Source organism: Aythya ferina (assembly GCF_964211825.1).
Source record: "Aythya ferina genome assembly, chromosome: 3".
Taxonomy (NCBI): Eukaryota; Metazoa; Chordata; class Aves; order Anseriformes; family Anatidae; genus Aythya; species Aythya ferina.
The window spans coordinates 51,282,750-51,310,405 of NC_140298.1; the positions used below are offsets into that span (position 1 = coordinate 51,282,750).

General features: G+C 41.7%; 2 long non-coding RNA genes across 2 annotated transcripts in view; one reads left to right on the plus strand and one right to left on the minus strand.

Moving 5' to 3' along the window:
• On the minus strand, positions 1-11,361 carry LOC311433544. The gene is made up of 3 exons (XR_014690811.1): positions 11,136-11,361; positions 5,385-7,011; positions 1-1,079 (listed from the first exon to the last, which is right to left on the minus strand). It is a non-coding gene; the product is annotated as an uncharacterized lncRNA (long non-coding RNA).
• The window catches only part of LOC311433543, a 19,785-nt gene continuing 975 nt past the window's right edge, over positions 8,847-27,656 (plus strand). Inside the window, exon 1 of the long non-coding RNA XR_014690810.1 lies at positions 8,847-8,935. This is a non-coding gene — a long non-coding RNA (uncharacterized lncRNA). The remainder of the gene's footprint in view (positions 8,936-27,656) is intronic.

The window sequence follows — 27,656 nt, forward strand, 5'->3', positions numbered from 1 at the left end:
TCCTGAGCTGGCCAGCAATGTAACATAACATCAGTTAAATGATTCACTTGGATGATGTTTTCAGTGCAAAGTTGCACTTACAATATATGATTAAAGCCCCTGTGGACTTGTATACAGAGGAGTTTCTTCACATGATAGTTTTACTGGCCAAGTACTGGATTGCCATCTACTGGAGGCTAAAGAAATAAAATCCCATAAACCGATATTACATAGCAAGGGAACTATGTGGTCTGTGCCTTTTTGTTTTTCATTTTCCCTGCTTCTATATGATTAATCCAAGACTATGATGGCCTATAAAATTGTTTTTCTGTTGTGGCAAATATAACTATAATATTCACTATCTTCAAAGTTCTCCTCACAAGTTAGACCACATAAATATTACTTTTATTAAGGCACTTCAAAAATAATTTAAAAAATATTTCTTCAAAATGAGCATATATAGTCCATTTAGAGCTGGAATTAGTAGATAAGTAGCTAGGAACAAACATTGCAAGGGATTAAAGCTTTCTTTAAGTCCTGATCTTCTGTATTTGTGGTCTGAGTCGTAAGAGTGGCTACTGGATAGTTAAATGGCATAACTATAGGCAGATAAAATTGCTATTAGCAGAATTTATGCCAAAGACAAATTAAAATGAAATTTCTAAAGCTTTCTACCTCTGTCCATCTCCTTTTGTTTGTTTAATGAATCTATGTATTTAAGCCTATTAATATACAGTAATCTCTTGCTGCCTTCCGGAAATTAAAAAAGGACTTTAGAGTCAAATGTTCTTAGAAGATAGAAGAACAAATGCTGGTTGTATGGCCTCCGTTCGCCCTGCCGAGTCCTCTGCAACTGCCCCTGATGATCTGAACACCTTTTCTCCACGATGCTCCTCTCAGTCCGTGCAGAACTGGACTTTGCATTAAGAAACAGTCCAGGTGGCAAATTGAAAACAAGAAGAAAAAAAATATATATTTCTATAGAACTGTGGGCTGCATTGCTGAGGATATTTGGGGCAGATAGCAAACAAGGCTGAGCTGTACAGTAACAGAAAGAATGGGTTTGTGTCTGCGTCAGCTGAAACTGGTTTAAGTCATGCCTGTAACACAAAAAACATGAAAGCAAACAAAAAACAAATATATATATATTTTAAAAGGACAGATGAAGAGTATTTTTCTTTCTAGAGGAAAATAAATTTATGCTAATCGCATTTACCCTGAAACCAAACCACGTATTAGTTTTATTCTCTGCCTGTCATACAGCACATGCTGTATCTCTCCAGAAACAATCATGCCACCTGACTTTGACTGTACCCCACTTTGTGGCAACAGTGGCAACAGTGAGACAGAGGCAAATCTCAGTGCTAAGCTTTGCGAGTGGTACAGTTATCCACCAGGCTCCGAGTCAGGAAAACACTCTATTGATTTAACGTTCTGTGCAGCAGTTTGGATATTTTTTTCATTTTGATGAAAATATATTTCTTGAAATCAAAGAGAAGCAGCCAAACAGGGTGGATCTGGGGATGTTTCCAGGTCACGTTCTGAGAGAGCAACTACAGAAATCATGTTATAATTCTTTTGTCCAATAACTTTTTCTGAATGACATCAAAAGAAAATAGCTCTGTGATGCACGGTTGTTCAGTAACTCTTCATGCAGCTCTATGCCATGCACTTTTATTTACATTGTGTAGCCCCTACGATAATCAATATTACATGCTGGCCAACCTGAGAGTCTTACTTTAGAGATTTGTGGTGTCCTTGACTTTGCATCTTGCTGCCAGTGGCTACTTGATATACGTCTGAAAATGAGTGTTCATGTTCCCTTTGCCTCATTTTGAGTCAGCTAACCTACAGCTGTTGCACAGGTTGCAAAACCATTATACTGGACATCCAGAGTATGTCTCATAGAAGCCGAAACCATTACAGGTACATTTGGGGAGGGAGAGAATGAGAAGTTGTCGAAGTATTTTTTTTCAATTCATTCAATATTCTTATTCAGAGACTAAAGATAATCTGTAGCATCACATACACTTCCACGGGCTGCCCTGAACTAAGGTCCTGGAAAAGTAACTTCTGCCCACCTCTTGCACTCACAGAGGTAATCAACTCTGGAGGAGAAAGGGAAATGTGTAGGCCTCAGAGGGCATTTAAAACTATACCACATACCCTAAGGACCTAGGGTTTGTCCCAAAAGCCGCTCAGAGCTGCTCCCTGTCTCTCCCAGACTAAGAAGATGGCCCAGGTGCAGGAAGGAGCTATAATGCACCAGCTGAGATGGTGACCTACCCTGCCTGTGCTTTTGGCTCCTATTTGGGGTTAGATGAGTATTATTTGTTCCTGAGCACCGTATGTATTGAGCTGGAGTTTGAGCCAGCTGTGGGGGCCCAGAGAAGGCCATCCTGGACAGCCCACTTGGAGAGGAGATATTCGCAATACCCTTAGGCTGAATTGAGGTGACGTATCACCAAACGATTGATTGAAAAGTTTTATTGATGGCAGAAGCTACTCTGGTAGAAATTGATCAAGCCTTGTTATCTATATTGGGAAGCTGTTTAAACCTTGTTATTTCACAAAGGGCTGAGTGACCCTTTATATATGAAAGGGAGAGAGAGTAAGACAGAAAGGTAGAAGCAGAGGAAAGGCCCAGATCACCACCCTGGGCTCCAGCAACATCTCTGGTCCAGCTCTTGGTGTGTCTGCAGTGGTAGTGGGTGCTCACCTGGCCCCTCTGAGCTGTTCTACCTATAAGCAAGCCCCCACCTCCAGTTCTGGCTTCATGTGCTAATTACTCCGCATGTGCAGCCTGTGTCCCTGAGCCTTCTTGAGAGGAGGTCAGTGGAAAAGGGTTGTTAATACTTTTCGTCCCCTGGCTGCCAGAACCACAGGCTCCAAGATGTCTCAGATGGTTAACCAAGATAAGAAAGCAGACCCCAGAAATGTGCAACCTTCACAGGATCCCCTTTTCTGACTGTCTCTTATCTCGTTAGTGTGGTAACACCCTTTTCTGCCAACTGCCTGAGACATCATTCTTTTGTGGCTTCTCGGTCTCTTACACCAGCATCATTTCTAATTTTAATATAAATCACCTGGAATTCAACCCGATCCTTTTTGCTACCAAACAGTTCTTGGGAGAAGGGAGAAGCTCAGATTTCAGGTGAGCTAAAAGCATATGTGCTGCCAATACCACAGCTCTGCTGACACAAGGAGGAGTTTGTTAACACACCGTGAGCCAGCAGTGTGGCTGTTTTCTCCTGGCTTTCCTTCCCAAACCCTTTCACGAGCCCTCCTGGCCCTTCGCTGTCATTTGTCATTCAGCAGCAAGATGCCAATTCCTGCTTCCACTCATGGCTACATTTCATGATCTCTTCTCTGGCCATATCCCATGGCTGAGCAGACCTCATCCACAGATTCATGCCAAGTTACTTTACATCCTTCAAAACTCTCTTTAAAGAATTCCTGGTGTCACCAGAGCCTCAATGATGTTTCAGGTGCTGGTGTGGTGAGGCCTCTAGCTCATGTTTTGGCGTTGCCCAGGACCATTCCTCTTGTTGCTCCCCATCCAGAGGCTGTATTCCCCATCTTTGCTTCTCATACCTGGGCTGTGAGTGCTTCAGGGAACGAATCTTTCATCCTTCGGTAGCACTGTGATGGGCCCAGCTGGGTTGTGGTACCAGCTTCCAGGCATCCCAGCAGTACTGGCTCCGATGCTATGGCAAAGCCTGCTCTGAGGCTCTTCTCCTGAGCAAATGGCTCCTAAAGCTTCAGTTGTTCGAACTGAAGGATGGCTGTGTAACTCGTATTTGAAAAAAATTTGTGTAAGCTTGGCTCCAACAAACGTAGGGATTTCTGCTGTTAATGAAGCATGGCAGGGAGCACAGCTTCTTGACAGACTGCAGAGAGGTTTAGGTAATTGCATGATGCTCTGCAGGAACGTGTCTCTCCGTGTGATATATGTTCCTCCTGCTAGAAACCGCTGAGAGGCAAACATCCGAACTGTCTTTTACCGTGTTTTCAAAGAGATTAATAAACTAATAATGCTTTTCTCTGTGAGGATTAGTGAAAGAAACAAACCGCTCTTTCAAGTGCATCCTCGTACAGAGGTAAGCAGTGGATTCCCACTGATTGCAGTGAAATTGTGGAAACAATCCCCATCCACCTGTCTTGTGACATTGCAGGGGCACACATTTAGGTTACACACAGGTTTGGGGCAAACAGTGCTCTCTGCTAGGGTAAGCTGAAGTGTGCCCTGGAACAATCAGCAGAGCCCACAAGGGCTGGATTTCTGGTAAGGTAAATGTGGGTCACAACCAAGCAGGGGGTACTTTGTTCTCTCAGTGCAGCTGAGCTAGTAATATTGAATTTAATAACTTTCTTCCTAACTTAATAACTGTGGAGTTTAAGTGTTTACCAATCTCTTACCTACTTAATTAAATAAGGTAGAGGGAGAGGAAAGGGATGATCAGTGCAGCACAGCTTTCATATGAAGAGAGATTGAATAACTCTTGAGGTTTGAAGGGAGAGACTGAGGCGAGATATGGTGAAGGTCGGTGAAGCAATGACGGCCAGGGAAAATGGGAATGGGAAACAGTTTGCTCATGGCCTTCATGAAGCAGTGAATCACTGCCTTTAAATCAGCAAGAGGAAACAATTGTTCATGACAGTGCAGCTAGACTGTGGAGTTCCTTACAGCAGGCTGATTCAGAAGCCAGGAGAAATAAAGGATCGAGAAGCTTCTGAAAGATAGATAGCTTCATTTGTGGCTGATGAAAACATGATGGTGTGACTGTAGGCTTGACATCAAGACACACTTAAACCACAGATAGCTGGGAGAGTGTACAGGGGAAATGTCTCATAACCTTTCCACAAATTTCCAGTTCAGGGTGCATTTGAAGAAGTGATACCGAGACAAATAAAACCAGTCCAATCTAACATAATTGTTCTTAAATTCATGTACTCGTAGGCTGGAAGATGCAGCTTGTGCTTTTCTCTTTGTATCTCATTTTTTCCATAGTCTGGACTAGCAGTAACAAAGTGGGTTTTGCCTTAGTGGTCAAATGTGAGATCACTTTTCTTCTGGCTGAGAGTGAGCTGCAGTCCCTCACACCCCAATTTAATTGCCCAGGACACTGAGAGAATGCATATGAAAAAGGAAAGGTCTTTCCTATTAAAATATATATATATATATATGATAAATTTTAAAAAAATGAGCAGCTAACTACTGTGTTACTCCACAAGACTTCCCAAACTTCAGCTGATGCCAACAGCAGCAGCTGAGGAATGCTCTCCTGGTTTACGCTCCCTTTTCGTGTACAATATATAGAGCTTAGTTTTAATATATAGCCTTAAACAGATGCTGCTTTTCTCCTCCTGTGTGATAATAAAGCTTGTGACAAAGCCAGGAGTACCTGATGAGAAGGACTGGATTCAGAAGGGTCACCACGTGGAGCCATGGGTAGGCTCGGCTGCTGTGCAGTCGGTGATGCAGACGTGGCTCGAGCGCTACCTTTGCCCTCCCATCCTCCCCTTCCAGCTTTCCGCTCAGGCCTTTCAAAGCAGGAACCAGAGGAACCATCCTGCTTAGTCCAGACGAATTCCAGACATCTGCTTTCTCGCTGTTATTTCAATCACTAATTTTTCAGGGTTGAAGTGACCACGCGAACCAGAGGAACAACAGCGGCAGCATCAGCCAGGCCTCCATGTCCTGCCCCGGGAGGAGGCCAGAGGCCGCCTGGCCGAGCCTCCCCCTGGTCTGCCTGCCCAGCACGCACCCCTCAGCTCTGCTTTCACCACTGTGCGCAGCAAGCAAATGGCTCCTTGCAGCCCATAAAGTCCCGTTCACCATCCACAGCATGAAGTCTACTCCCAGCCATTGTTTTTTTCTGATGGAAAGTGAGTAAAAATCCTTCTGTCCGTGCCATGTTGTTTTTCCAGGAATGGGGCCTGTCATGATTATGTGCTCACGAGGGAGCTTTCCAAGCTTGAGCAATCCATCTGGCACAAGCGTGCAGTGCTCCAAGGTCTGCTTCTGCAACGCAGCACCAAGGCCAATTTCATCGTGTTACTCACCCAGCAGCAGCACCGCTCAGCTTGGACCTGAGGTGCTGGCCAGCCTCAAGCCCCGTGGTTATAACTCTGTTTGCTTGACCTTTTCAGTGGTCCAGGTCCCTCGGGGAGCTGAAGAATGCCTCTTCCCCCTCTGTCACCTCTGAAGGGAAAAGCGGCTAGGGACAAGGGTTAGGGTAAATATCAGGATTCATCTTCACAGAGAAGGCGCTGCCTCTTACCGACTGGCTGATGAGAAACTGATTTTTAAATAGAGGCTGAATTTGGTGGGAAAGAAGGAAATGAAGCTGGCTTCTGCTTACTGCTTCCATTATCATTAAACATCTCCTTCCCTTTTTTTCTTTTTTCTTTTTGTTAGCTTTGAGATTTCTTTATAGACAAATAAATCAGTAAATCCATAGAACAAAGTCAAAAATTTACATGTAGGCTCAGATTCAAGTTTTCCCCAAATTGTGGGCATTCGAGTCATGTCATACTGATTCAAGCAGGATAAAATAAAGAAGCTGAAAAAGTTATATCCCGATAGAAAGCTTTCAAAGTCCAGCAGGGCTCTGTCTTCCAAGCAGATCATTTGAAGGTACATATTGTGTACCTAATACCATTACTTGCTGCAATTCCTATTACCGTAGACAAAGCATTGCACAAGTTTGAATGTCTCCAAATAATGTTTCTAAAAAACTGTTTACTGCCAGAACGTTATTTTTTTAACCTCTTGAGCCAAACTCTCTCAAACTCCATAGCATCTGGGGAGGAAATTACTGCTCAAATTGCCAGTGTCAGGATACACGCCAGACAAACTTTTTCTGTAGCAGTGATATCTCACTCATTGCTGTCTGAATTACACACTTGTGCCTTGGACTCCTGCACTCTTCAGCATTCAGGAAAGCACTGGTCAAAGCTGAGCTGGTGCAGCAGTTTTTGAAGAAGCCTGGTCACAGATGACTTTGACTCCTATCAGCTGGATTACTCCTGCATAGCAGGGTCAGAAAGAGGAGAAAAGATAGAAGGAAACTTGCATCAAACATTCAACAAAGCTGCAACACTTACAGACAAGTCATATGGAAATAAAGACTAAATATATGCATTTTATTATATGATACCTGAGGTTGTATCACAACGTATCAAGTTTGAAAGACCTCCACACAAACCATAAAGTTGATAGCCCAAAATTATTGAATCATAACACAGTACCATAAGAATCAAATCTCTGTTTTAATAATATTTATCTCACAAGATCTTGGCAAAATTTGACAATGTTTTCCTTTTTAAATATCCAGCAGCACTGAGTTTTGAGTATGACAAAGATGATATGAATGTACTTATAGGTTATTTATGTTCACCCCAACAATGAGCTCCCAGGTTGATGCTCCTAAAGTTGGAACACTTCCCCTTCCAGGCAAGGCTGCTTTTAGCAGAAATACTTTTGAAACTATTTGAAATTTCCTGATTAACACTTCTGGGATTCTGTCAATCATGGTCGAGGAAGACATCTGCTTCCAGATAAAAGGTGTTCACAGATTCACTGTCAACGAGGTGCAATCCCCAGAGCAGCTTTACCAGCAACCTCCGTGAGCCAAAGCAGACTCTGAAAATGATGCCTCTGCTACTGCAAAGAGTGAGAGGGACAAGTGGGTGGTCACATGCAGGCACTGGCTCTGGAGGTCATCCGGGACTCCAGTAGAGCCTCCAGTGCAATTTTTAATAGAAAGAAAGATAACATTTAAATTCCAAAAGACATATATTTGATAGATTTAACTCAGCTCAGGGAGCTGTGGCAAGCAGCTGTGTTTTCAAAATTCATTTTATAGTGTTAAACTGCTTTGCAATCTAAAGGCAGGGGAGGGAGTTGAGGTTTGGTTTGAGCAGAAAGTTAGCTAAGAGAAATTTAGTTTGAAATGTTAACTAAAACATGATAACCTTTCTTCCTGTACTGCCATATAAACACGTATGGTATGGCTCCATCCCAGCCTCTGCGGTTAAGAGCTCCAACTCTATCTCTACTCTGAAAAGATGTTCTGTAAAAATACACATCCGCATTTATCGGCTCTCAGTCACTCAAACCTCAGGTTTGTTCATGTAAAAATAAAAAAATAAAATAAATGTGTTTTTCTGCTGCCAGTGCTTAAACTGCACCTGGCTCACAAATCATCTCTCGTACACTTCAGCTGCACCTTAACTATGCCTGCAAGGCATCTTGCTGGGTCGGGATTATGGATGAGGCAGTAGGTGCCAGGAAGTACACAGCTCGTCTTTCACATCCCTGAGAGGGTGTGCAGGGCTGGCAGCCTCATAAAACATCTTTTTTGCTTCAAAGCTGCAAGCATTCAATCTGCCGGCCAGCCAAGCCATTCCAGAAATCACACAAAGCTGTGCTGGATGCCCCAAAAGCAAAGGTGAGATGGGGTGCACGTTAATTGAGAGGGTCGTTATTCTTCCCTTAATGAGGTGGGCCAGCTCTGTCACTACACATCTGGCTTCCTGACAGCTCTCTGAGCAACGTGAGGGAGGCTGGGGGGACCGCAGTGGCCGTGGGGAGGATGTGCTGTGGTGGGAGATGCCAGCCCTGCCCCAGCACGACCGACCACTGGGCCTATCAGCAGGAAACCCACAGGGCTTGCAGCAGGATGGGTTGGGGCTGGGTGATGCTGAAATGCTCGTGGGGAAGGTCGATCCTGTGCTAGAGACAGGGCTGGGAGCACAGCTGCAGCAAGGGCTGAAGCTAAGCAGAGGCACAAGTGTGGCTGCACCTGTAGTGAGGCTCAGCTGAAAAAAATTAAAAGGAAAAATATAAAGGAGGTGTGCTCCTCTACTAATTGCTAATTAGTTCCTACCTGCAGGGAAGGTGGAGGCTGTGACAGAAGTAGGGAGGGAACAGTGAGCTGCTTTTGCTGAGGTAAGGGCTGTATTAGCACTTCTGCTCGATGCTTCCTTTCACATGGAGGTTGTGGTGTGAGGGGGTGGATGTTGGGGCAGGGTGGGCAGCAGGGCAGGCACAGCATGTACCCCAAAAGCAGACAGGTTTGGGCCACCCTAGACCTTCTTCAGTAAGTGTAATGCTTCCCAGGTATTCACTGACTGCTATGGCAGCAGGAGTGATGTTTCTCAGTTGTGTTTTTTGTGGAAATGTCTCTATTTTACCCTCAGAAAATGATCTCTTGTCATGTCAGGAAGCATAGGGTGAGCTGAGGGAGTCTGTCCCATGGCTGCCTGACACAACTCAATGCAAGGTGTGCTCCTTCCCATGACTGAGCCCAGGTCTGGCTCCTTAACCTGTCCCAGCAGGATCACTTCTTCCCCCTTTCTCAAATTCTTCTTCAGCTTCCTGCTTACCCCAACACACTTTGACTTGTTAAGCTATTGGTTTATCACTTAAAGTTCTTTAGCTCTCTCTAAAAGCTTTCATTGTAACTAAACAACTTAACTTCTGGTTGGCCAAGCAGTGCTGGAGAGCTCTTTGCGTGTTTTCCATTCCCTTTGCAATTTGTTTGTATTTTTCTTATGTAGTTTTCTGAATGTCCTTTCCCTGTTGCTTCTACTCCCTTCTAATAACTTTCACCTTCCAGATCTGTTTTTCCACTTCAGTGACAGTTTTTATATCTCATCTAAGTATATGTGGCTGTGCGTATACTAATAACAGGGTTCAGTGCTTTGCAACACAAGGTAATTTTCCTTGCATTATACACATGCATAACTGTGCTTATTTGGAAATGTTTTTTTCTGTGCTCTCACTTAGAGTGATAAGGAACAGTCTTGCTGAGTAACTGCCCATCAATTTTCAAGCAGTCCACTTTAAAGAGGAAAAAAAGTTGGCAGATATTTAATTTATTAACTTAATGTCATTGCAGTCATGCCTTTAAAAGGATAAGGTTTTTTAATGGAGGGGTGAAGTCTGCCTAGTGTAGGTCATCATAGTGTTGTTACAAATTGTTTTTAAGTGGCAAAGCCAATATAAAGAATCTCTTTGTGGCTAACAAATTCATTATCATCTTTAAGCTATAAAAAATAAGCTAGTCTCACCTCCCTTAGGAAGGAAGGTAGGTATCATTTATCTACTGATGCAGCTTAAGGGGGTAAGAGTTCAAGATGCTATGTGGTGATGTAAGCACACTTCTTGCACAATGCTTAACCTGTTGGGAGTGACTTCATTTCCCTCTTGAGGCTAAGAGGCAACTGAACTTCTAATGAAGGTCTAAGGTATGCATGTGTATGTGTGCTTATTTTGGTTGCAGTTCAGTTAAATCTCAGTAGATAGGGTTATGTGTACAACAATAAAAATAATTTTTGACAGTGATGGCAGAAAGCAAGAGAGGCTATAGGATAGTTCACAACACTAAAGATAGTGCCTTCTAGTTAGGGATAAGGCATGTGGCTGTGAAGTGTGGGGGACCATCCTTTCATTTACAGCACAATCGGAGAAGAGGGGGAGCACTCTTTGTGCTGTGCAATTTAGAAGGAGTTTTTTTTTTTTTTCCCCTCTGAAAGAAAGAGGGGGAGATTCTTTATCCATTTCATGATGTTATTGTGCAACTCATTGTTTCTGTTTCTTGTCATGGCTCCAGGGAGCACAGAGCTTTGACTTCAGCCTAACCTGATCTATTGGTGGCTATAATTTCTACCATCCTTTATATTAGGGAGATTTACTAGAGCGTTATTTCTCTAAGTCACTGCGCACAAGTGATGGTATTCACAAAGAGGCCATGATGAACTACTGCTACCTGTGGGAATCACTCCTGCTATACACAGGAAGCAGCAGTGCTGTTGGAGGGCAGTATCTGCCTAGTAGCAGGCAGTGGCAGGAATACAGTGAGAGCAGCAGGAGTAGGAAGGCTAATCACCATTGCACTCTTCCTGCTCTGCAGCAGCTTGGCTTTTAGTGGGATGGCTTTGGGGCTGACATAGCAAGCATGCTGTTTGCATTACTCATTTAGGGATATGCTTAAACATTGCAGTTGCTGAGATCTAAGAAGGGAGTGAAACCAAAAGCAATATAGCACTATCCTGTGCAACATGCTTGTCCCATTCCCCTCTGCCACACTGACTGGATTGCCAAAGCTCTCCAGCAAGTGTATTCCTCCAACATTACCTGCACTTACCTTTCCACAAAAGTGCCCATCAAGGTCCAATTAAAAAAAATGTGCTTCTAGATCTGGTCTGGGATATTACAGTGTTAGACTGGTAGATCCAGAATGCTCTCTGTAGGTGGGCACAATCCTGTGGGTATATCCCCCATCTCACACAGGTCTACTCTATGACCCATCCTATTTGCCACCTCTTTTCAGGACATGCTCAAAAATCTCAATGCTGGGAACCTATTTAAGATATTTTAAGAAGACAGTCCTTTAAAAATAGAAATGTATACAGGTTGCTTACCCCCCCCCCCCCCAACACACACACACTTTAAGGCCCATTTTCCCATATGGTAATATTGAGTATAGAACTGTGCAAAAAATGATACCCTCTTCTCCCCTCACTTTTAACTCCAACAGGCTTGTTCAGAATATCATCTGTTCAGAAAAAGCCAAAGGCATCAAAGGTTTCTTTCCCACTTCAGTAGAGTACAATCTTGTACTGACAACCGCCAAGATTGACACTCATCTCAGAATCACAGAATCACAGAATTTCCTAGGTTGGAAGAGACCTCAAGGTCATCGAGTCCAACCTCCAACCTAACGCTAACAACCCTCCACTAAACCATATCCCTGAGCTCTACATCTAAACGTCTTTTGAAGACTTCCAGGGATGGTGACTCCACCACTTCCCTGGGCAGCCTGTTCCAGTGCCTCACAACCCTTTCAGTGAAGAAGTTCTTCCTAACATCTAACCTAAAACTCCCCTGGCTCAACTTAAACCCATTCCCCCTCGTCCTGTCACCAGGCACGTGGGAGAACAGGCCAACCCCCACCTCGCCACAGCCTCCCTTGAGGTACCTAAAAAGAGCGATAAGGTCACCCCTGAGCCTCCTCTTCTCCAGGCTGAACAAGCCCAGCTCCCTCAGCCGCTCCTTGTAGGACTTGTTCTCCAGGCCCCTCACCAGCTTCGTCGCCCTTCTCTGCACCCACTCAAGCACCTCGATGTCCTTCTTGTAGCGAGGGGCCCAAAACTGAACACAGTACTCGAGGTGCAGCCTCACCAGAGCTGAGTACAGGGGGACGATCACCTCCCTAGCCCTGCTGGTCACGCTGTTCCTAATACAAGCCAGGATGCCGTTGGCCTTCTTGGCCACCTGAGCACACTGCTGGCTCATATTCAGCCGACTATCAACCATCACTCCCAGGTCCTTCTCTGCCTGGCAGCTTTCCAACCATTCTTCTCCCAGTCTGTAGCTCTGCTTGGGGTTATTGCGCCCCAGGTGCAGGACCCGGCACTTGGCCTTGTTAAACTTCATGCAGTTGACCTCAGCCCATCGGTCCAGCCTATCCAGATCCTCCTGCAGAGCTTTCCTACCCTCAAGCAGATCGACACACGCACCTAACTTGGTGTCATCTGCGAACTTACTGAGGGTGCACTCGATGCCCTCGTCCAGATCATCGATGAAGATATTAAAGAGGACTGGCCCCAGCACCGAGCCCTGGGGGACGCCACTAGTGACTGGCCTCCAACTGGACTTGGCTCCATTCACCACGACTCTTTGGGCCCGGCTATCCAGCCAGTTTCTAACCCAACGAAGCGTGCGCCAGTCCAAGCCAAGAGCAGCCAGTTTCTTGAGGAGAATGCTGTGGGAGACGGTGTCAAAAGCCTTGCTGAAGTCAAGGTAGACCACATCCACAGCCTTTCCCTCATCCACCCAGCGCGTCACTCTGTCATAGAAGGAGATCAGGTTCGTCAGGCATGACCTGCCTTTCATAAAGCCATGCTGACTGGGCCTGATCGCCTGCTTCCCCTTCAAGTGCTGCATGATGACTCTCAGGAGGATCTGCTCCATGAGCTTTCCTGGCACTGAGGTCAAACTGACAGGCCTGTAGTTTCCTGGGTCTGCCCTCCGGCCCTTCTTGTAGATGGGCGTCACGTTTGCTAGCTGCCAGTCAATTGGGACCTCCCCCGATAGCCAGGACTGTTGATAAATGATGGACAGTGGCTTGGCCAGCTCCTCTGCCAGTTCCCTCAGTACCCTTGGGTGGATCCCATCCGGCCCCATCGACTTGTGCACATCTAAGTGCCGTAGCAGGTCACCAACCAGTTCTTCATAGATAATGAGGGCCACATCCTGTTCCCCATCCCCTTCCACCAGCTCAGGGTACTGGGTATCCAGAGAACATCCGGTATTGCCGCTAAAGACTGAGGCAAAGAAGGCATTGAGCACCTCCGCCTTTTCCTCATCTCTTGTAACTAAGTTTCCCCCCGCATCCAGTAAAGGATGGAGATTCTCCTTAGTCCTCCTTTTTGTGTTGATGTATTTATAGAAACATTTTTTGTTATCTTTAACGGCAGTAGCCAGATTGAGCTCCAGATGAGCTTTGGCCTTCCTAATTTTGTCCCTGCACAGCCTCGCTACTTCTTTAAAGTCCTCCTTAGTGGCCTGCCCACTTTTCCAAAGCTTATAAACCCTCTTTTTCCTCCTAAGATCAAGCCACAATTCTCTGTTGAGCCAGGCCGGTCTTCTTCCCCGCCAGCTCGTCTTTGGGCACGTGGGTACAGACCGTTCCTGCGCCATGAAGACTGCCACTTACCATCTTGTTTCATGAACTTTAATGACATTTCAGGGGCCTCTTTTTATGGAAAGAGGAACAAACCTAGTGAATTTTTGACTTTGAAAAGAGTCAGTTCCACAAATACTGCTCACTGAGGATTTCAGATATAAATAAGCCAATGTAAAAGCTTTCATTTAGTTATTTCTGTGAAATAATGTTTTTCTGTGCTGTGAAAAACACACTCATAAAAATGCAGAAATATAACATGCTAATATTAATATGTGAACTGTGTGTCTTGCTTTCATAGGACTCATGCTAATTATAAGACTTTTTTTCAAGTGCATGCATTTGTCACAAAGGATATAACATCAAGGAGAGCACACTTCCACAACATGCAGGAGCTATTGAATATCTGAATAATTAGGTGTTTTGAAGCATGCTTCACGGTCCTCCCTCTTCACCAGTCCTAAACAAAGAGAGCAATGCACTGTGTTTGTGCAGTTACATTATACATGTAAGTGCTGTGTCTAAGCAATTTTCTAGTTTGGTCACCTCTACCTCATCCCGAGTACTGGTGTGATGACAGCACAGATAACAGTGGGGACACTTGTACAGGCAGGCATCCAGGAGGCTTTGTTTGGAGGGTGGCTGGCACTGAGCTTCTTGCAGATCGTGAGCCCTACAAGCAGGAATCCTGGGCACCCCCTGGTTGGGGTGCGGAGTCACTCTGCACTGTGCATGGTCCCCCAACAGGCCCTGAAGCTGAGAACAACACAGCAAAGATGTCCAACCTCAGACCATCTTGGGCAAGCTTTTTGGCTGTATTCTGGGCATAACAGCTCCGGGGCATCCCTGAAATAGAGTAGTGGTGTGTTGGTGAGGCAGTTGGAAGGGATGACACCACCCTTCATTTAGATATGGAAAACCACAGGAATTCAATCTTTAGGGCTGTTGAAAGTTAGTCTTCCAAAAGCTGCTCTTCCACAAGTAACAAGCTGTCTGTTTTGATCAAGCTGTCTTTTCATCTCAGTACCAGACTCAAGCCCTCTGGGAGCTTAGTGAATTTTTGAATATATGGCTTAATGTATATATGCACTAAATGGTGGTGTTGTGACCTGCCACCCAGATCTCACAGAGCAGAACCAAGCTACGGAATGCCTGCATGTTACTTGATTTGTACGTATAATACACAGCTTCTGTAATTATAATATGAGCATTAAAATACCATGTATGGGGTATAAAATAGCTTGCAGAACCATGTTCAAAATTCAGTGACATATTTGAGATACTATTCAGTATAGCAAACTGAACAAGGAAGAAATTTGATTCAACCTGTGGTGTACCTGAGCACCTGAGTCTAAATGTAAAGACTGAAATGCTGATTGTGATATTTTCAGGTTGATGTTTGCAATTGTGCATCTTCATTGACAACCAGTTCTACTTTGTGAATACTGCAAGAATTGACTTGTGACTCCCATATGATCCAATGCTGGTGGGAGGCCAGTCCTCTGTTCCCCTTACCTGAGTAAATGCTTTATACACTCTGTGAAAGAGGAGATGCAGAAAGAGATCCTTACCTCTGTGCAATTCAGGGAAAACTGTGTTCAGGTCCTTCATCCCCAGAACATCTGTAGCTAGATAATGAGAGGTCACAGTGCTGTGTAAATTCAGATCACTGTGGCCAATATTTGAAAGAAGTTACTCAGATATGTTGTTGATTATATATGTGCTGAAAGGCAAAAATCTGCAGAGTATCTAATTTTTATCACGCTAAGGTGAATTCCACTGCGGCTTCATGTTGTGTAGGAGCACAGCAAGATTGAAAGCCAGGTTCAGGAAACCTTTACTATAATCAATTCAAAATTTGGTTGTTGGATTTGTTTTTCTCCCAGTGGAAAATCAAATAAGGGTTCAGGATTGTTAACATGCTAGCTTTAAGGAAAATAACAGAAATTTTCCAAATCTATGGAGCAGGATTACAACTAGGGTTTCTGTGAGTACTATCTGTTGGCCTAGTTTAGGTTTATATCTTTTTCAGAAAAGAAGCATTCTGTTTTACATGGCTGAGTGTTTCTCCTGTTCTGTTTTTAAACTTTAGAGCCAAAGCTTTATTTAAAAAAAAAAAAAAAAAAAAAAAAGGCTGACAGGGATCCAGCACACTTTTGTAAACCTAGCAGTTTTTGTCATTTGGAGATGATGTAGACCACCACTGAGTACATATATTCTATACATATGCATTCCTACATGTAGTTTGGCACTTTGTCTGGATAATTTTCTATTAATGATCCAGGCAACCTATCTAAGCTCCACCTCCTGTGCATGCCTTACTACTTCTTGGTATGTCTTAACATTTTCTTCATCACTGAAACTCACAGTGTGTACTCGGCCATCTGTTGCCAAGAGAAATAATGTTCCTCATGATTTTCTTAGTGAAGAAAATGTTTTTTTAAGGCTTAAGTGCTAATGCCAAACTCATTTACAGTTACTTCTAGTGTTGTAGGCAATAGGGCTGTGCATTCTGTTCTGAAAGTATGTGAAAACTTCCATCAAGTAAACAAAAAATCCTTTTACATTCTTTTTACATTCTATATAGAAAGAGGTAGCCTGAAGAAGTGTAGGAAACTTATTTCAGAGACAGATTACAGATTACTGAAGAGAGAAATAGTAAAATCGGGGATGAACGATCTGTCCCGGAGCCAAAAGAGTTTGAAGGAAGAGCTCAACCTGTTGGAAGAATGCAATAGATGACTTTGTCAGCTTAAGTCAAGCAGAAGAGTGAAACATGATTTCCTGGGAATTCATGAAAAGAGATGTTTCAAAGAATGAAATAAAGTAACGATGCTGTATCCAGATGGTCAAAATTACATAGTAAGAAACTGTCTTCACAGGTGAAAATTGCCAGCCTTTTCAAGTGCTGATGTCAAGTCTCATCAGCTGAGGAACCGCAGATGTGAGCAGTAGCTGTGCAGGAGGCATCAGAAAATTTCACAAGCTCTTTATTTCTCACAGTGACTCATGAGGTGATTTTTCTTACTCAGAACAGAGCACATGCCTTGTCTTGGTGCTGAAAGGTGCCATCCTTACAGTGAAGGAGGAAAATTGAGCTGATGACCTTCATAGTAATCTTTGCATAATTAAGAGTGATGATTTCCACCCCAGTCATGGTTTTTGTTTTGGTTTATTACTTAAAAACATTTCTTGGAGGACAGAATGTCTTAAAGTTTTGAAAACAATAATACAGATGTAAGTGCTGGGACTGAAATCTCTGAACTGGAGACAAGGAACATTGAGCTAGCCCAAAAATACTGACTTCAAACCTTTCAGACTGTAGATGTCCTCTTGAGGAAAAACACATGGTGCCGCCCCTCTGCTGGAGGATGAAGTTCTGGGAGTCAAGAAAGAGGGATTGCTGGCTGCAAAACTTCCAACCATCTGAAGCGCTCCTACCTTAAGAAACAAAGTTTTGAGTACAGCATTACCATGTCTTCAGGCACTGTTTTTCATTTTTTCACAGCTTGTACTGTTGCTGTTGATTTAAAAAAATCCAGGTGGTAACTCTTCTTCTCACTTCCGCTTTCCCTCTATAGTCTGCCATCCGGTCTTTTCTTGTATCAATGGCTTTGTTTGTTTTTTTTTGTTTATTTTTCACATAAGCCCTATATATTTACCTAGCATTCTACATTTATAAATTTGGGCCAGTAAAGATAAGTTGTTGTTCTTGTGCTCATCTGCCTATACTGTTGATGTGAAAAGCCTGAAATAGTCTGGTGTGGTGTCTTTGTCATTATTCATATGTACAGGTATATGTGCATGCTCACAATTTACACATAGAATATCCAGAGAAGAATATGCAACAGCAATGAAACTTATGAAACACCAACTGATAATGTATTTATAATGGAGAAACCAAATTGTTAAGATGCCTAGTAAAAGAGAATCCCATTCTATGTCTCTGAAAGGAAGACTTTGAAAATCTATATAATTTCACCCCAAGATGGTCCTAGGTGCCAAAAAAAGCAGAGGAGCCAAATGTTAGTTGAGCTAATGAGGCTTTAGGCTCAAGTTTTGTCAAAGACTTCCTCTTTTTGCTTTGCTTTAAGGAGCTTTGTCCTGAAAAACAAAGCAAGTAGAAAGACTGCCAAAAGAAACTTATGGAAAGCCAATTCTAAGTAATAGGATTCAATGAAAAATAAAGTTTACTTGGAATTAATTTGATGATAAATTATGTGGTAATTGTCACAATGACTAAGTAATATAAAAACTTGAAAAAATGACCTTTCAATTTGGGATGAGTGAATCAATTTTCAGCTACTACCTCTAGATTTTTTTCTAGATGGCCTTGAACAATTATTCATATAATCACAAGTATTCAGAAAATTTATGAACATATTTGAGATTCTGTTCAGAAATAGTACAATAAGTTCAAAGTGAAAATAATGTCACAACGATGCTGAATCACTGCTCTAAGTAAAACAAATATATTCTTGTCTTTAAGTATAGTTTTTTATATTGGCAGATTTTTTTCTACTAAAATGATCTGCAGTAAATGATAACAATGTCAATATTCAGTCCGTCATCTTCAGATTTCAGAGTTAGTATTGTATAGGGATGAGCTGTTCACACCAATTGAAAATTATTCCTTTGCCCTCTTGAAGATAAGTCTGTGCCAGTTCTGTCCGATTCATGTTATCAAGGATTTCTTCAGTCATAACTCTTAGGAACAATTCTATTTTACATAGGATATAAGACTTCAGAGCACCAGCTTGATCACAAACTTAATAATAGCATAAAACTTTGTCTGAATCCATCACGAGAAATTTCAGAAATGGAGGAATTCAGTTGAGGATGCCCTTCTTCCTTCCACCACCTTGCTTTTTCCCTGTCATACTGAAGTTCAGATTGGGGTGTGGTTTTTTTGCATATATTTACACAGGAAGCTAACACCAGCTATCATCTCACAGTACTTCCTGTCTGTTTATTACCCACCCCATGAAATATTTATTGCTGTTTCTTATATTTTTATATCCTGAGGGTTATGGGTTTTGTTTACTTCTCAATAGCACTGAGTAGGAGAATGTATTTGCACAACCTTACAGGCATGTTCTTCTTTTAGTTCTGTTTAGGTCTGTTTAGTTGTTAATACTGCTCTTGAGGGACTTAAAAGTTGAAGTTTTATAAGTAAAAAAAAAAAAAAAAAAAAAAAAATACATGTTTCTTGCAGAAAAGTGTTTCTCATTACATAATGAGAAGGAATGTGTAATTTTGGGACAGTTTACCCAGCTGAGCTGTTTATTTGCCTGTGGTAACACATTTACTTTGTGCATTTCTACTTTTGATGTGTTTCACAATTCTGTATGCTTACCCACAAAAAGGCAAGGATACAACCTGATCATCTGGCAGAGGGTTTGATGGTTTCGAATTTTGTGCGTTCCCAAATCTACTGTCAAATTTTTTATTTGTAGTTAAATTTACAAGAAGATGTGGTGCTCTTACCAGAGCAACACTTGATTTACAGGCAAGCATAGTTCTGCTATGTGAAGTGTGTGAGATGAGTGTTGAGCCTTCCTCTCGCCTCAGACCATTTAGGTATGCCTGTACTGCTAAGTAAACTACGGAAGGAAGCAATACATGGCCAAGTGGTGTAGGACACATCCTGTCAGTCCTCCCAGTGCCTGGCTGCCCTCCAAGCAGAAAGTGCCCAGATGTCCTGCGCAGAGCTCAGCCCTACACTTTTTTGAGACCTCAGTTGATGCACTGAGGCCCCTGGAGGTGATTGTTTTAATTTTTTTCTTTCCAGTTCAGAGCATCTGAAGCAACCTGAGCTGCACTACAGCCCACGATGTTTTTACAGCATGAAACCAAGGTTATTGTCATATTCCATGGGGGTCATGCGTGAAACATTTTGTAGTACACAGCCTGCTAGAATAATGTTAGAAAACTGTGCAAGGTGGAGGGAGCCTAACTTGGGCCAGTCATGTCCCTGTTGCGCTTTGAAAACCATCCATGTTGTGACTTCCAGATCTGTGCCAAGACTTTGTCACGGAGAAGGTTATCGGGTGTAGCTCAAAACAGGAGCTCACCAGAGAATGAGCAATACAACTCATCAGACCTGTGCTGTTGAGACTTGCTGCATGGTTGTCTTTTAATACAGCAGCAGGGTCATGCTCAATGAATCTCAGCAGAGGCCATGAGCTACAGTTTGTCCTTGCACAGAGGTAGGCTGTAACGAAGGAACACAGGCTGCTGGAGGGTTTTTCTTTCCCAAACTGCAAATAGTGAGTTTAATTGAGCCATAGGATGCTTTTCTCTTGGAGAAAGAGAAACAGATGACTCTTGCAACTTCTTTAAGAAAAGTTTAAAAATCTGTATATATAATATGGTTTTAATAGTCAAAATACATCAAGGGAATATTTATCTCTAAAAATAAAATTCAGCAATAAAAACACAAGAAATTAAGGCTGGAACAGGGATACAAAGAAGGCTTAGGAGGTCTGGGGGAATTTTTAAACATAGATAAAAATAAACATTTTATTTCTGATCTTACATTGGTTTTTAGATCTGGGCCACATTTTTCAAAAGCTAATCTAATAACCTTTAATGCATAATAAAGCTCCTAGATCACTTACTGCAGAAATGAATCCCTACCTCTAGTTTCTAAGTAGCTTACTAACTTGCTTAGAAAATGACAACCTTATTAAGGAACAGCTTAAGCTAAAAGTTTGCACATCCTGTCATTTGTTGTATGGAATAAGAAAGGTTGCCCAAGAAGTCAGGAGAGCCATGATTAATGTTCCTGTACCTGTAAGAGAAAAGAGTTTAGACTTCAGTTATGTTTCAAGGAAAATGTGAGTTGAAAGATTATTGGTTAGCTTCCAACTTTCACTGATAATTCTCTTAATTAGAACTCACTTCATCACCTTGCTGCTTGCATTGTCTGTGAAAACAAGAAGTTTGGGTCCCAGAGAGCAGACTTAAATGGCTTGGGGCAGAGCTGCCTGCTCTGGTGAGACATTGTCAAACTTCAGTACTGTCTCTGTTTTTCAGCACTACATTATAAAAATATATTTTTTTATAAAAGAGCAACAGCAGAGAACAGAGCTTGAGGAAACTAGATCAGTGTTGAAAGGCACAGGAATTTTTTTCAGTTAGCTTAGAGAAAAGATCATCTAGAAAAATTGTAGTAACAATTAGAAATGCTTTAGCAGAAATGTTAAAGACCACCAGGAAAAATAAAGTCAACAATTAAGCTTTTCTCCACAACTGCCATGATCGGGACAAGAAGTAATGAACTCAAAGTGGATCAAGTGAGATGTAGCTGAGATATCGGGAAAACCTTTCCACCAGTCAGAATAGTGAAGCAGTGGAAGTGTGTCCAGTGAGGCTGCAGGCCCCTTATTGTCAGAGGTTTGAAGAATATCTCTTCAAGGGTAGGTTAGGCATAGCCAGCTCTACCTTGGGAGCGGCGGATGTGCTAAATGACCTACCAAGGTTCCTCATGGACCTATTCCCACCATTCTTCTGCTCTTTGTTTTGGTTTTGTTTGTTTTCGTTGAAATAAAACAAAACACTTTCTTAATGTGTAATGCTGTATAGCAGCTAAAAATACACATTTTTTGCTGTTTTGTAATGCTGTTCTTCTCCAGGGACACATGATACAAGGATCCAAGAGATGTGAGGATTCTGAGAAACTATTTGGTAAAATTTTGGTTGTTTAATTTCTACCCCTTCTCACCCCTACATAGTCTTAGAAATGTGTTCCCCATTTGAAGGGGGAGGGGGAAATAATTATCTTGATGCTCAGCCTTTGCCACAGTAACTCAGAAAGATGTATTTTACATGAGCAAAACCATGTCTTCCTTTTTGGAAAGTGTTTTTCATGTTTATGATCTTGGCTACAGGAGAAAAAAGTGAATGATACATAGCTGTACCCATTGGACATAAGTTTTTTTTTTCATTGAAGGTAACAGTATGAAACACAACTGCAGTTATTGCCTCCTTCTGTTACGTCCTTCTGATTTCGTAATTGGCTAGGATTGTTCCTGGAGTCACTCCACACCACTTTTAAGCTTATTCAAAGACATGCAATCTTTTCCTACCTCTAAAATTTAAAGCTGCTTGGCCTTTCACATTACATTAAGTATGAGAGACATTTTTGAAATAATAGCATAGATTTCTATTCAGCAGAATGTGTATACATGTGCTTTTGGAAAACATTTAATTCACTGTTGGTACCTGAATGCACTCAGGCGTGAGCCTTGCTGAGTTGTGATTGTGCTGTCATTAAACTCTGATGGTTCATAATTATGAATTTGGTAGCTTAGAAGCACAGCACTCCCTGAGAAGGCTTGAATACCTCCTAAATGTTGTGAAATGAAAATGCACAATAGTGAGAAGAATAGCTTTATTTTCTTCCATTCTACTTGTATACTGCACTCTTCTCTTTCTGGTCCTGATATGTTTATTGAAGCCTGTCTGGTCCAGCTGACTCAGTCACTTGCTTTTGAATATCTGCTGTTAACCAGTGGTGACAACTTGTTGTTCAGCACGTTGTCTCTGCTGCCATACTGCCCCCTTCTTAATGTCAGTGACTTTACTTCAGGACTGTCAGTGACTTTAGTTCAGGACTGCACTTCTTGATTCTGACTGCTTCTCATTTCAGATCATCTTAGGTTAATCTTAAGGCTTTTAAGTGTCCTGTCTATCTTTTAGTCAATACAATAAGCATACATCGCTATTATACCTTGAAATGTCTATTCTTCAGAAAATGCCATTCAGCACGCTTTTCACTTCTGTTCTTGCTACTGATTTTCACTTCTGCCTTTTGCAGTTCAAGTTGTTTATTAATATATACCAGCTTCAGCCACATTCACACACTTCTATTCTCCAGGGATTTAAATTTGAGGCTTCAGTAGCATTGGGAAACCCCACATCAAGAGCAGAAGAACACTTTAAAATGTAGCACCTCAGATCTTGGCCACAAAGAGGCATCTATCTACCAAATGGAAAGATCAACAGCGTTATGCCTGAGAGCTCTGACCAGGGTTAAGCCTAGTAGTTGGGCCACGGGACTTGTTAGATGAACAAGCCGTGCTGCACTGGAATATTTCATTAGTACTGCTGAGCACTGATGTGACCCTGGGTCTTCCCACTCTGCTCTGCTGCACCCAACAGTAATTTTGCTGGGGCAGAGACCTGCTTGCCCTGTGACTGAAAGCAGAAGTCTCAAAAATGAATGTTATTTCAACAGCTTTCATTTCTGGCTTTCTTTCTGGTATTCTTTCTTTCCTTGTCTCCCATCAGCTTATGCTTCTGAAGGGACAAACGTGGATTTAACTCAGTAGTTATTGTCTCCTCCCATGTCCTGTTTAAGTAGTGATCAGAGAAGGATAGAAAAACATATCAAAACTGAGATGCAAAAGAAGCACCAGGAACAATTTGTCTGAATGGGTGGGCAGAATAGGTTGTGTTGAACTGGTAGTGTTTAGATATAGCTCTGGTTTGCGGAACAGGGGAGAGGTAAAACTCAAAGGCAATACCCAGGTGTCAGGGCTGAGACTGGCAGGAAAATGCATGAGGAAGAAAACATGAAGAGAACACAGACACTGAGCTATTTTTTCCAAATGTATTAATAGAGGAAGAGTGAGGAAGATGGGTTGGAATGTTAGCTTGGACTGGAGACGGTTCTGAAGTGAATCTTTAAGACAAGAAACAGAAGATAACTGCATTGTGTTCATAGCTCATATCGCCCAGAAGAAAGGTGTGGAAGGAGAAGAGGATGACAGTGCCTGCTGAAGGCTGGGAAGGACAACAGGGCTCCTCTGAAGAAGGAGGCAGAAGGAAGAACAAAATTGCAGCCAGTTACAGAAGCAAAGGGAAGGACCAGGTTTTGAGCAGAGTCAGCAGTGCCCATAGCATCTGGCAGGCAGCTGAGGGCATGTTCTGCACTGAGCTTTGGAAACCTTGACAAGAGCAGCATGCCTGTTCTGTAAGCAAGAAACTGCATTTTTAAACCTCTAAAGTAACAGTGTTTCTAAATCACTTCTAACCTCCACAGGAAAGGCTCCAGGTCAAAGCTATGTATAATAGCTTGATCTGTATCCCTGGCTAATGTAAAAGACAAGTTTTGCTTATCACCTATTAATTTATTCATTTTTCCTGTGTTCAAAAACCTTTTATGTGACAGGTATTTCTGCAACAACAAAACACCAAAGAAATTGTACTCTCACAAGATGACATATTTCTCCTCAACCAGATTACATTCAGCTAGCTGCCTCATCTGAAAGCTGAATATGGATAAACAAGCTACCTTTTTGTAGCGTAGATGGAATAGGGATTAAGCTGCAATGCATAATGTTTATATGTCCATCATGTGTACAACTGCTCTGATTCCAAAATATTAACAGTGCAATTTGAGTTAGAAAAATCTATCCAGTCATTCAGCAGCATAATGTTACACAAAGAACTGATAACATAAAACACTGCTGTCTTTTTCTCCCTTCCATTTTTGCTTCTGTTACTAAGGACAGTAAGAAATAAGAGAATCTATTATGCAAGGTAGGTTATTCAGGAAGCTAGTTATAATTCATACAGAAAAAGAATATTGATTTTTATGGAAAGGCTGAAATAAGATGAAAAGATATAAGGCATACTTTTGTCAGGTACATTTATGGGGCAAAATGCTTCAACCACATCCAGAAACAAAAACTGCACATCTAAAAAGAGAAATAATCTTGATAACAAGACTGCAAGACTGTGACACATTTATCTAAGTAATGAAATTTTTCTCATGAAATGACAATGGGTGAAAATAGGAACACTTACCATGGACAGAAAGATCCATGGGAAGAAAGTAATAGATGCCAGTTTCACTCTAATTACTTTTTTTTTCCTTTTCCCCTGTGGAAAATCAATGACCTATGGTGTATAGTAAATTAGTTAATTATGTGAGATGTCAGACCCTGTAAATGATGTGAAGTTTGATCTAACCAATCAGTCCTGCCTGTGAGAAGTTTTGCAATAATAAGTACTAGTGATTAAAATGCCAGCATGAAAGACTGCTGCAGATTCTACTACTATAATAACAGAATATAGTAACTGCATGCTTGGAAAGTCCACGTAATAAAAAATCAAAAGTTCAAATTATTTTAAAGGGTAGTTACAATTGAAAATTAAGACATGGCTCTAAGGTGCAATAAGGTGCTCTCCATGTGTCCTTTTTCTTTTCTTTTTTTTTTTTTTTTTTTTTTTTTTAAATCAGAACATTCTCTACAGCTGCCTTTGCAGAAGAGGTACTACCCTGCCAGCCAGAGAACCCATGTGTGGGGACAGTGTCAGATTGTCCATGTCTGGCTTTTGCAAGTATTGTGCATATTCTGAACATGATGCATTTGGAATTTCTTAAAACACTTTCCTATTTTCAGTTATTTGCATTTCTCATTTCCCAGCCAGCCACATCCCAACAGGAATTGACAGTTTTAATGACAGCAGTTTCTTCTCACATTCAAAAGCATAACAAAAAGAAAACACAGCAGGATTCCAATAGGCTTTACCTTTCCTCCTTATGTAGTACTTGTGTTCAATATGAAATTCAGTCCTTTGTCTACAGGTCTAGTACTACTGTTTTTAAGTGTGAAAGAGAATTCTTGCATCACACAGTGATTACAGCTCAAAACTGAACTACTGCACTGGGAGTTTAGGTTTATTTGGTAGGCAATGTCTCCTTCAGAAGATAATGTAGCATTATGTTTATTTGGCACTCACTTAGATGTAGAATGTTGAAAAACAATTGCTATGGAAAAATATTTGGGTGGTGATAACAGGATGTGTTTCAATTTGGAAATTTCCCTACTGTATTTTTTTTGCATTCTTTTTCCATTTGGAATTGCCTTCCTATAACTTGCTTTCATTCAACTAGAATACAGTTTGTCCAACTTTGTTGTTACAGAAGTGTCTTGCACACTTCAAGACTTCCAATAGGTTTTTTTTGGTTTTTTTTTGCTTCTTAAATTTCTCAAACTTTTTAAGCATTGTTGTCCCTGAAACACCCTCTTCAATAATTCCTTCTAGTTGGTGACACTGCCAAAGCAGGTATGTAATCATTCCTTTTGGGGAGAGTATGTTACAGAGCGTGCTAGAAGTGCAAACATCTGGCAGCCTGCTTTCTGAAGCCAATGACTGAGTTGTATATAGCACACCAAGCGTCCCGTTTCAGACCGGGCACTTTCAGACCGCAGGCGCTCCCAAAGCACTAGCATGTTTTCATATTCACTTAGTAAAGGATAGTTAGAGTTTAAATTAGGAGACACTGGACAAACTATGGAAATTCTCACCTTACTATCACCAGCTAATCCTTGCCTCTTTGCAACTTTCCTGCGGTGCTGCAGGAGGGAGTAGATTTCTACTCACAGTAGAAATCGCACTATGAGTAATTTCCCTTGAAAAACATAAGACAATGATGTAAAGGTTATAAAATGTTTCACAGCCTCTCTGCCAAACTTCTTTGGGATCTTCCAGCCCTGCTTTAATTTACAAAAGTCTTGAGCTATGCAGAAAAACAACACGTGGGGTACTTGTGTGCCTTCACCATTTAATAAGCAATGTTATCCAAACTCTTCTAAAAATATATAGATTTAAAGTTTGATATGTTTGCTTGCTTCTCAGAGTTTTCCCAGCCATAAAGCTCCAGTAAAAAGACTACTATCGTCCCCTTCCTGGTTTTGGTTGCTTAGCTGTATGTGTGCTAAAACAAACCTATTTAATCTATTGGACAGAAAAGGCCTATACGGCAGATCCAAGCAGTGAGAAGTAGAGGCATCCTTAGGGTTGAAGGTAGTGTTGGTGAATTATCTTTATTTTAATTTTGTTCCCTTTAATTTATCAAACAAATGTAATGGAAGGAATATTCATATGGCTGAGATACAGGAAATATATGACCCTCTTCAGGTGAGGTGTGGTTTTGCCCCAACAGCAAATGAGTTACCCAAGGAAAGGGAAGGACTTGGGAAAGGCAGCTTGTAAGGGCTGTCAACCAGGATTCACCTTTCTACAGACCTGTAGGCAGCAGATATCTGTTCAAATATTCGCAAATGAAGCGGAGGCCTGGAGATTCATTCTATGTAGCCATTTGGTCACTCAGTTTTGCAGAGGCTGGGAAAATGAATTTAAATGAGAAGATCAAATTAACTGTGCCACCCAAGACTTTGTCATTCCATAGATCATCATGAGACAGGTATGGCTGTTAGCAGAGGAAGGCATGTTGTCTCCTTACAACTTGAGAGTGATAGGAGTCCCAGCTTGCAGTCCACAGGGCAATTAAATTGACCCCCACTCTATGGCCCACTGAACTCAGGTACAAGATGCTGATTTTTTCTGGTATTAGGCATATAATAAGTGATATATAAACAATAAAACTTCCAGTTTAGCATTTCAATACTACAGCAAATATCTGAACTTGTAGTTTTTGTGCATCCAAAACTCTAAAGATGGATTTAGACTTCCACATTCACAACCTCAGAAAAGTTGAAATGTCTCCGATACGATGTCAGAAGACATGTAGTTACAAGAACCTTAGTTGTGTATTAATATTAGAAATTTTGACTGGCAATAAATAGAAAATAAGTGTTTTACTCATCTTGTGTTGTCTTAAGAATTCACAGAACAAAAGTGAAAAGACATTTAAAAATAGAAAATACAGTGAGTTGCAAAAGGAGTCAGGAGAGAACAGGAAAATAGGAGAGAATGTATCCTCTGTAACAAGAGATGAATGTTTGTCATTAGTTTAATGAAGGGGCCCCAGAAACCTCCTGCAGCCCCCCATTAGTCTAACAGTTAGTCCATTGTATGCATATACAATACACAGTCACTTGTCCTTGTGGGGGATCATGCCTGGGTCAAGTCTCAAGGCTAAAAATGAAGCCACTTCCACTTTTCTGAAGCTTAAAGTATTTATTTTTGTTTTTAGGAAGCATTCAGGTTCCATATTTCTCT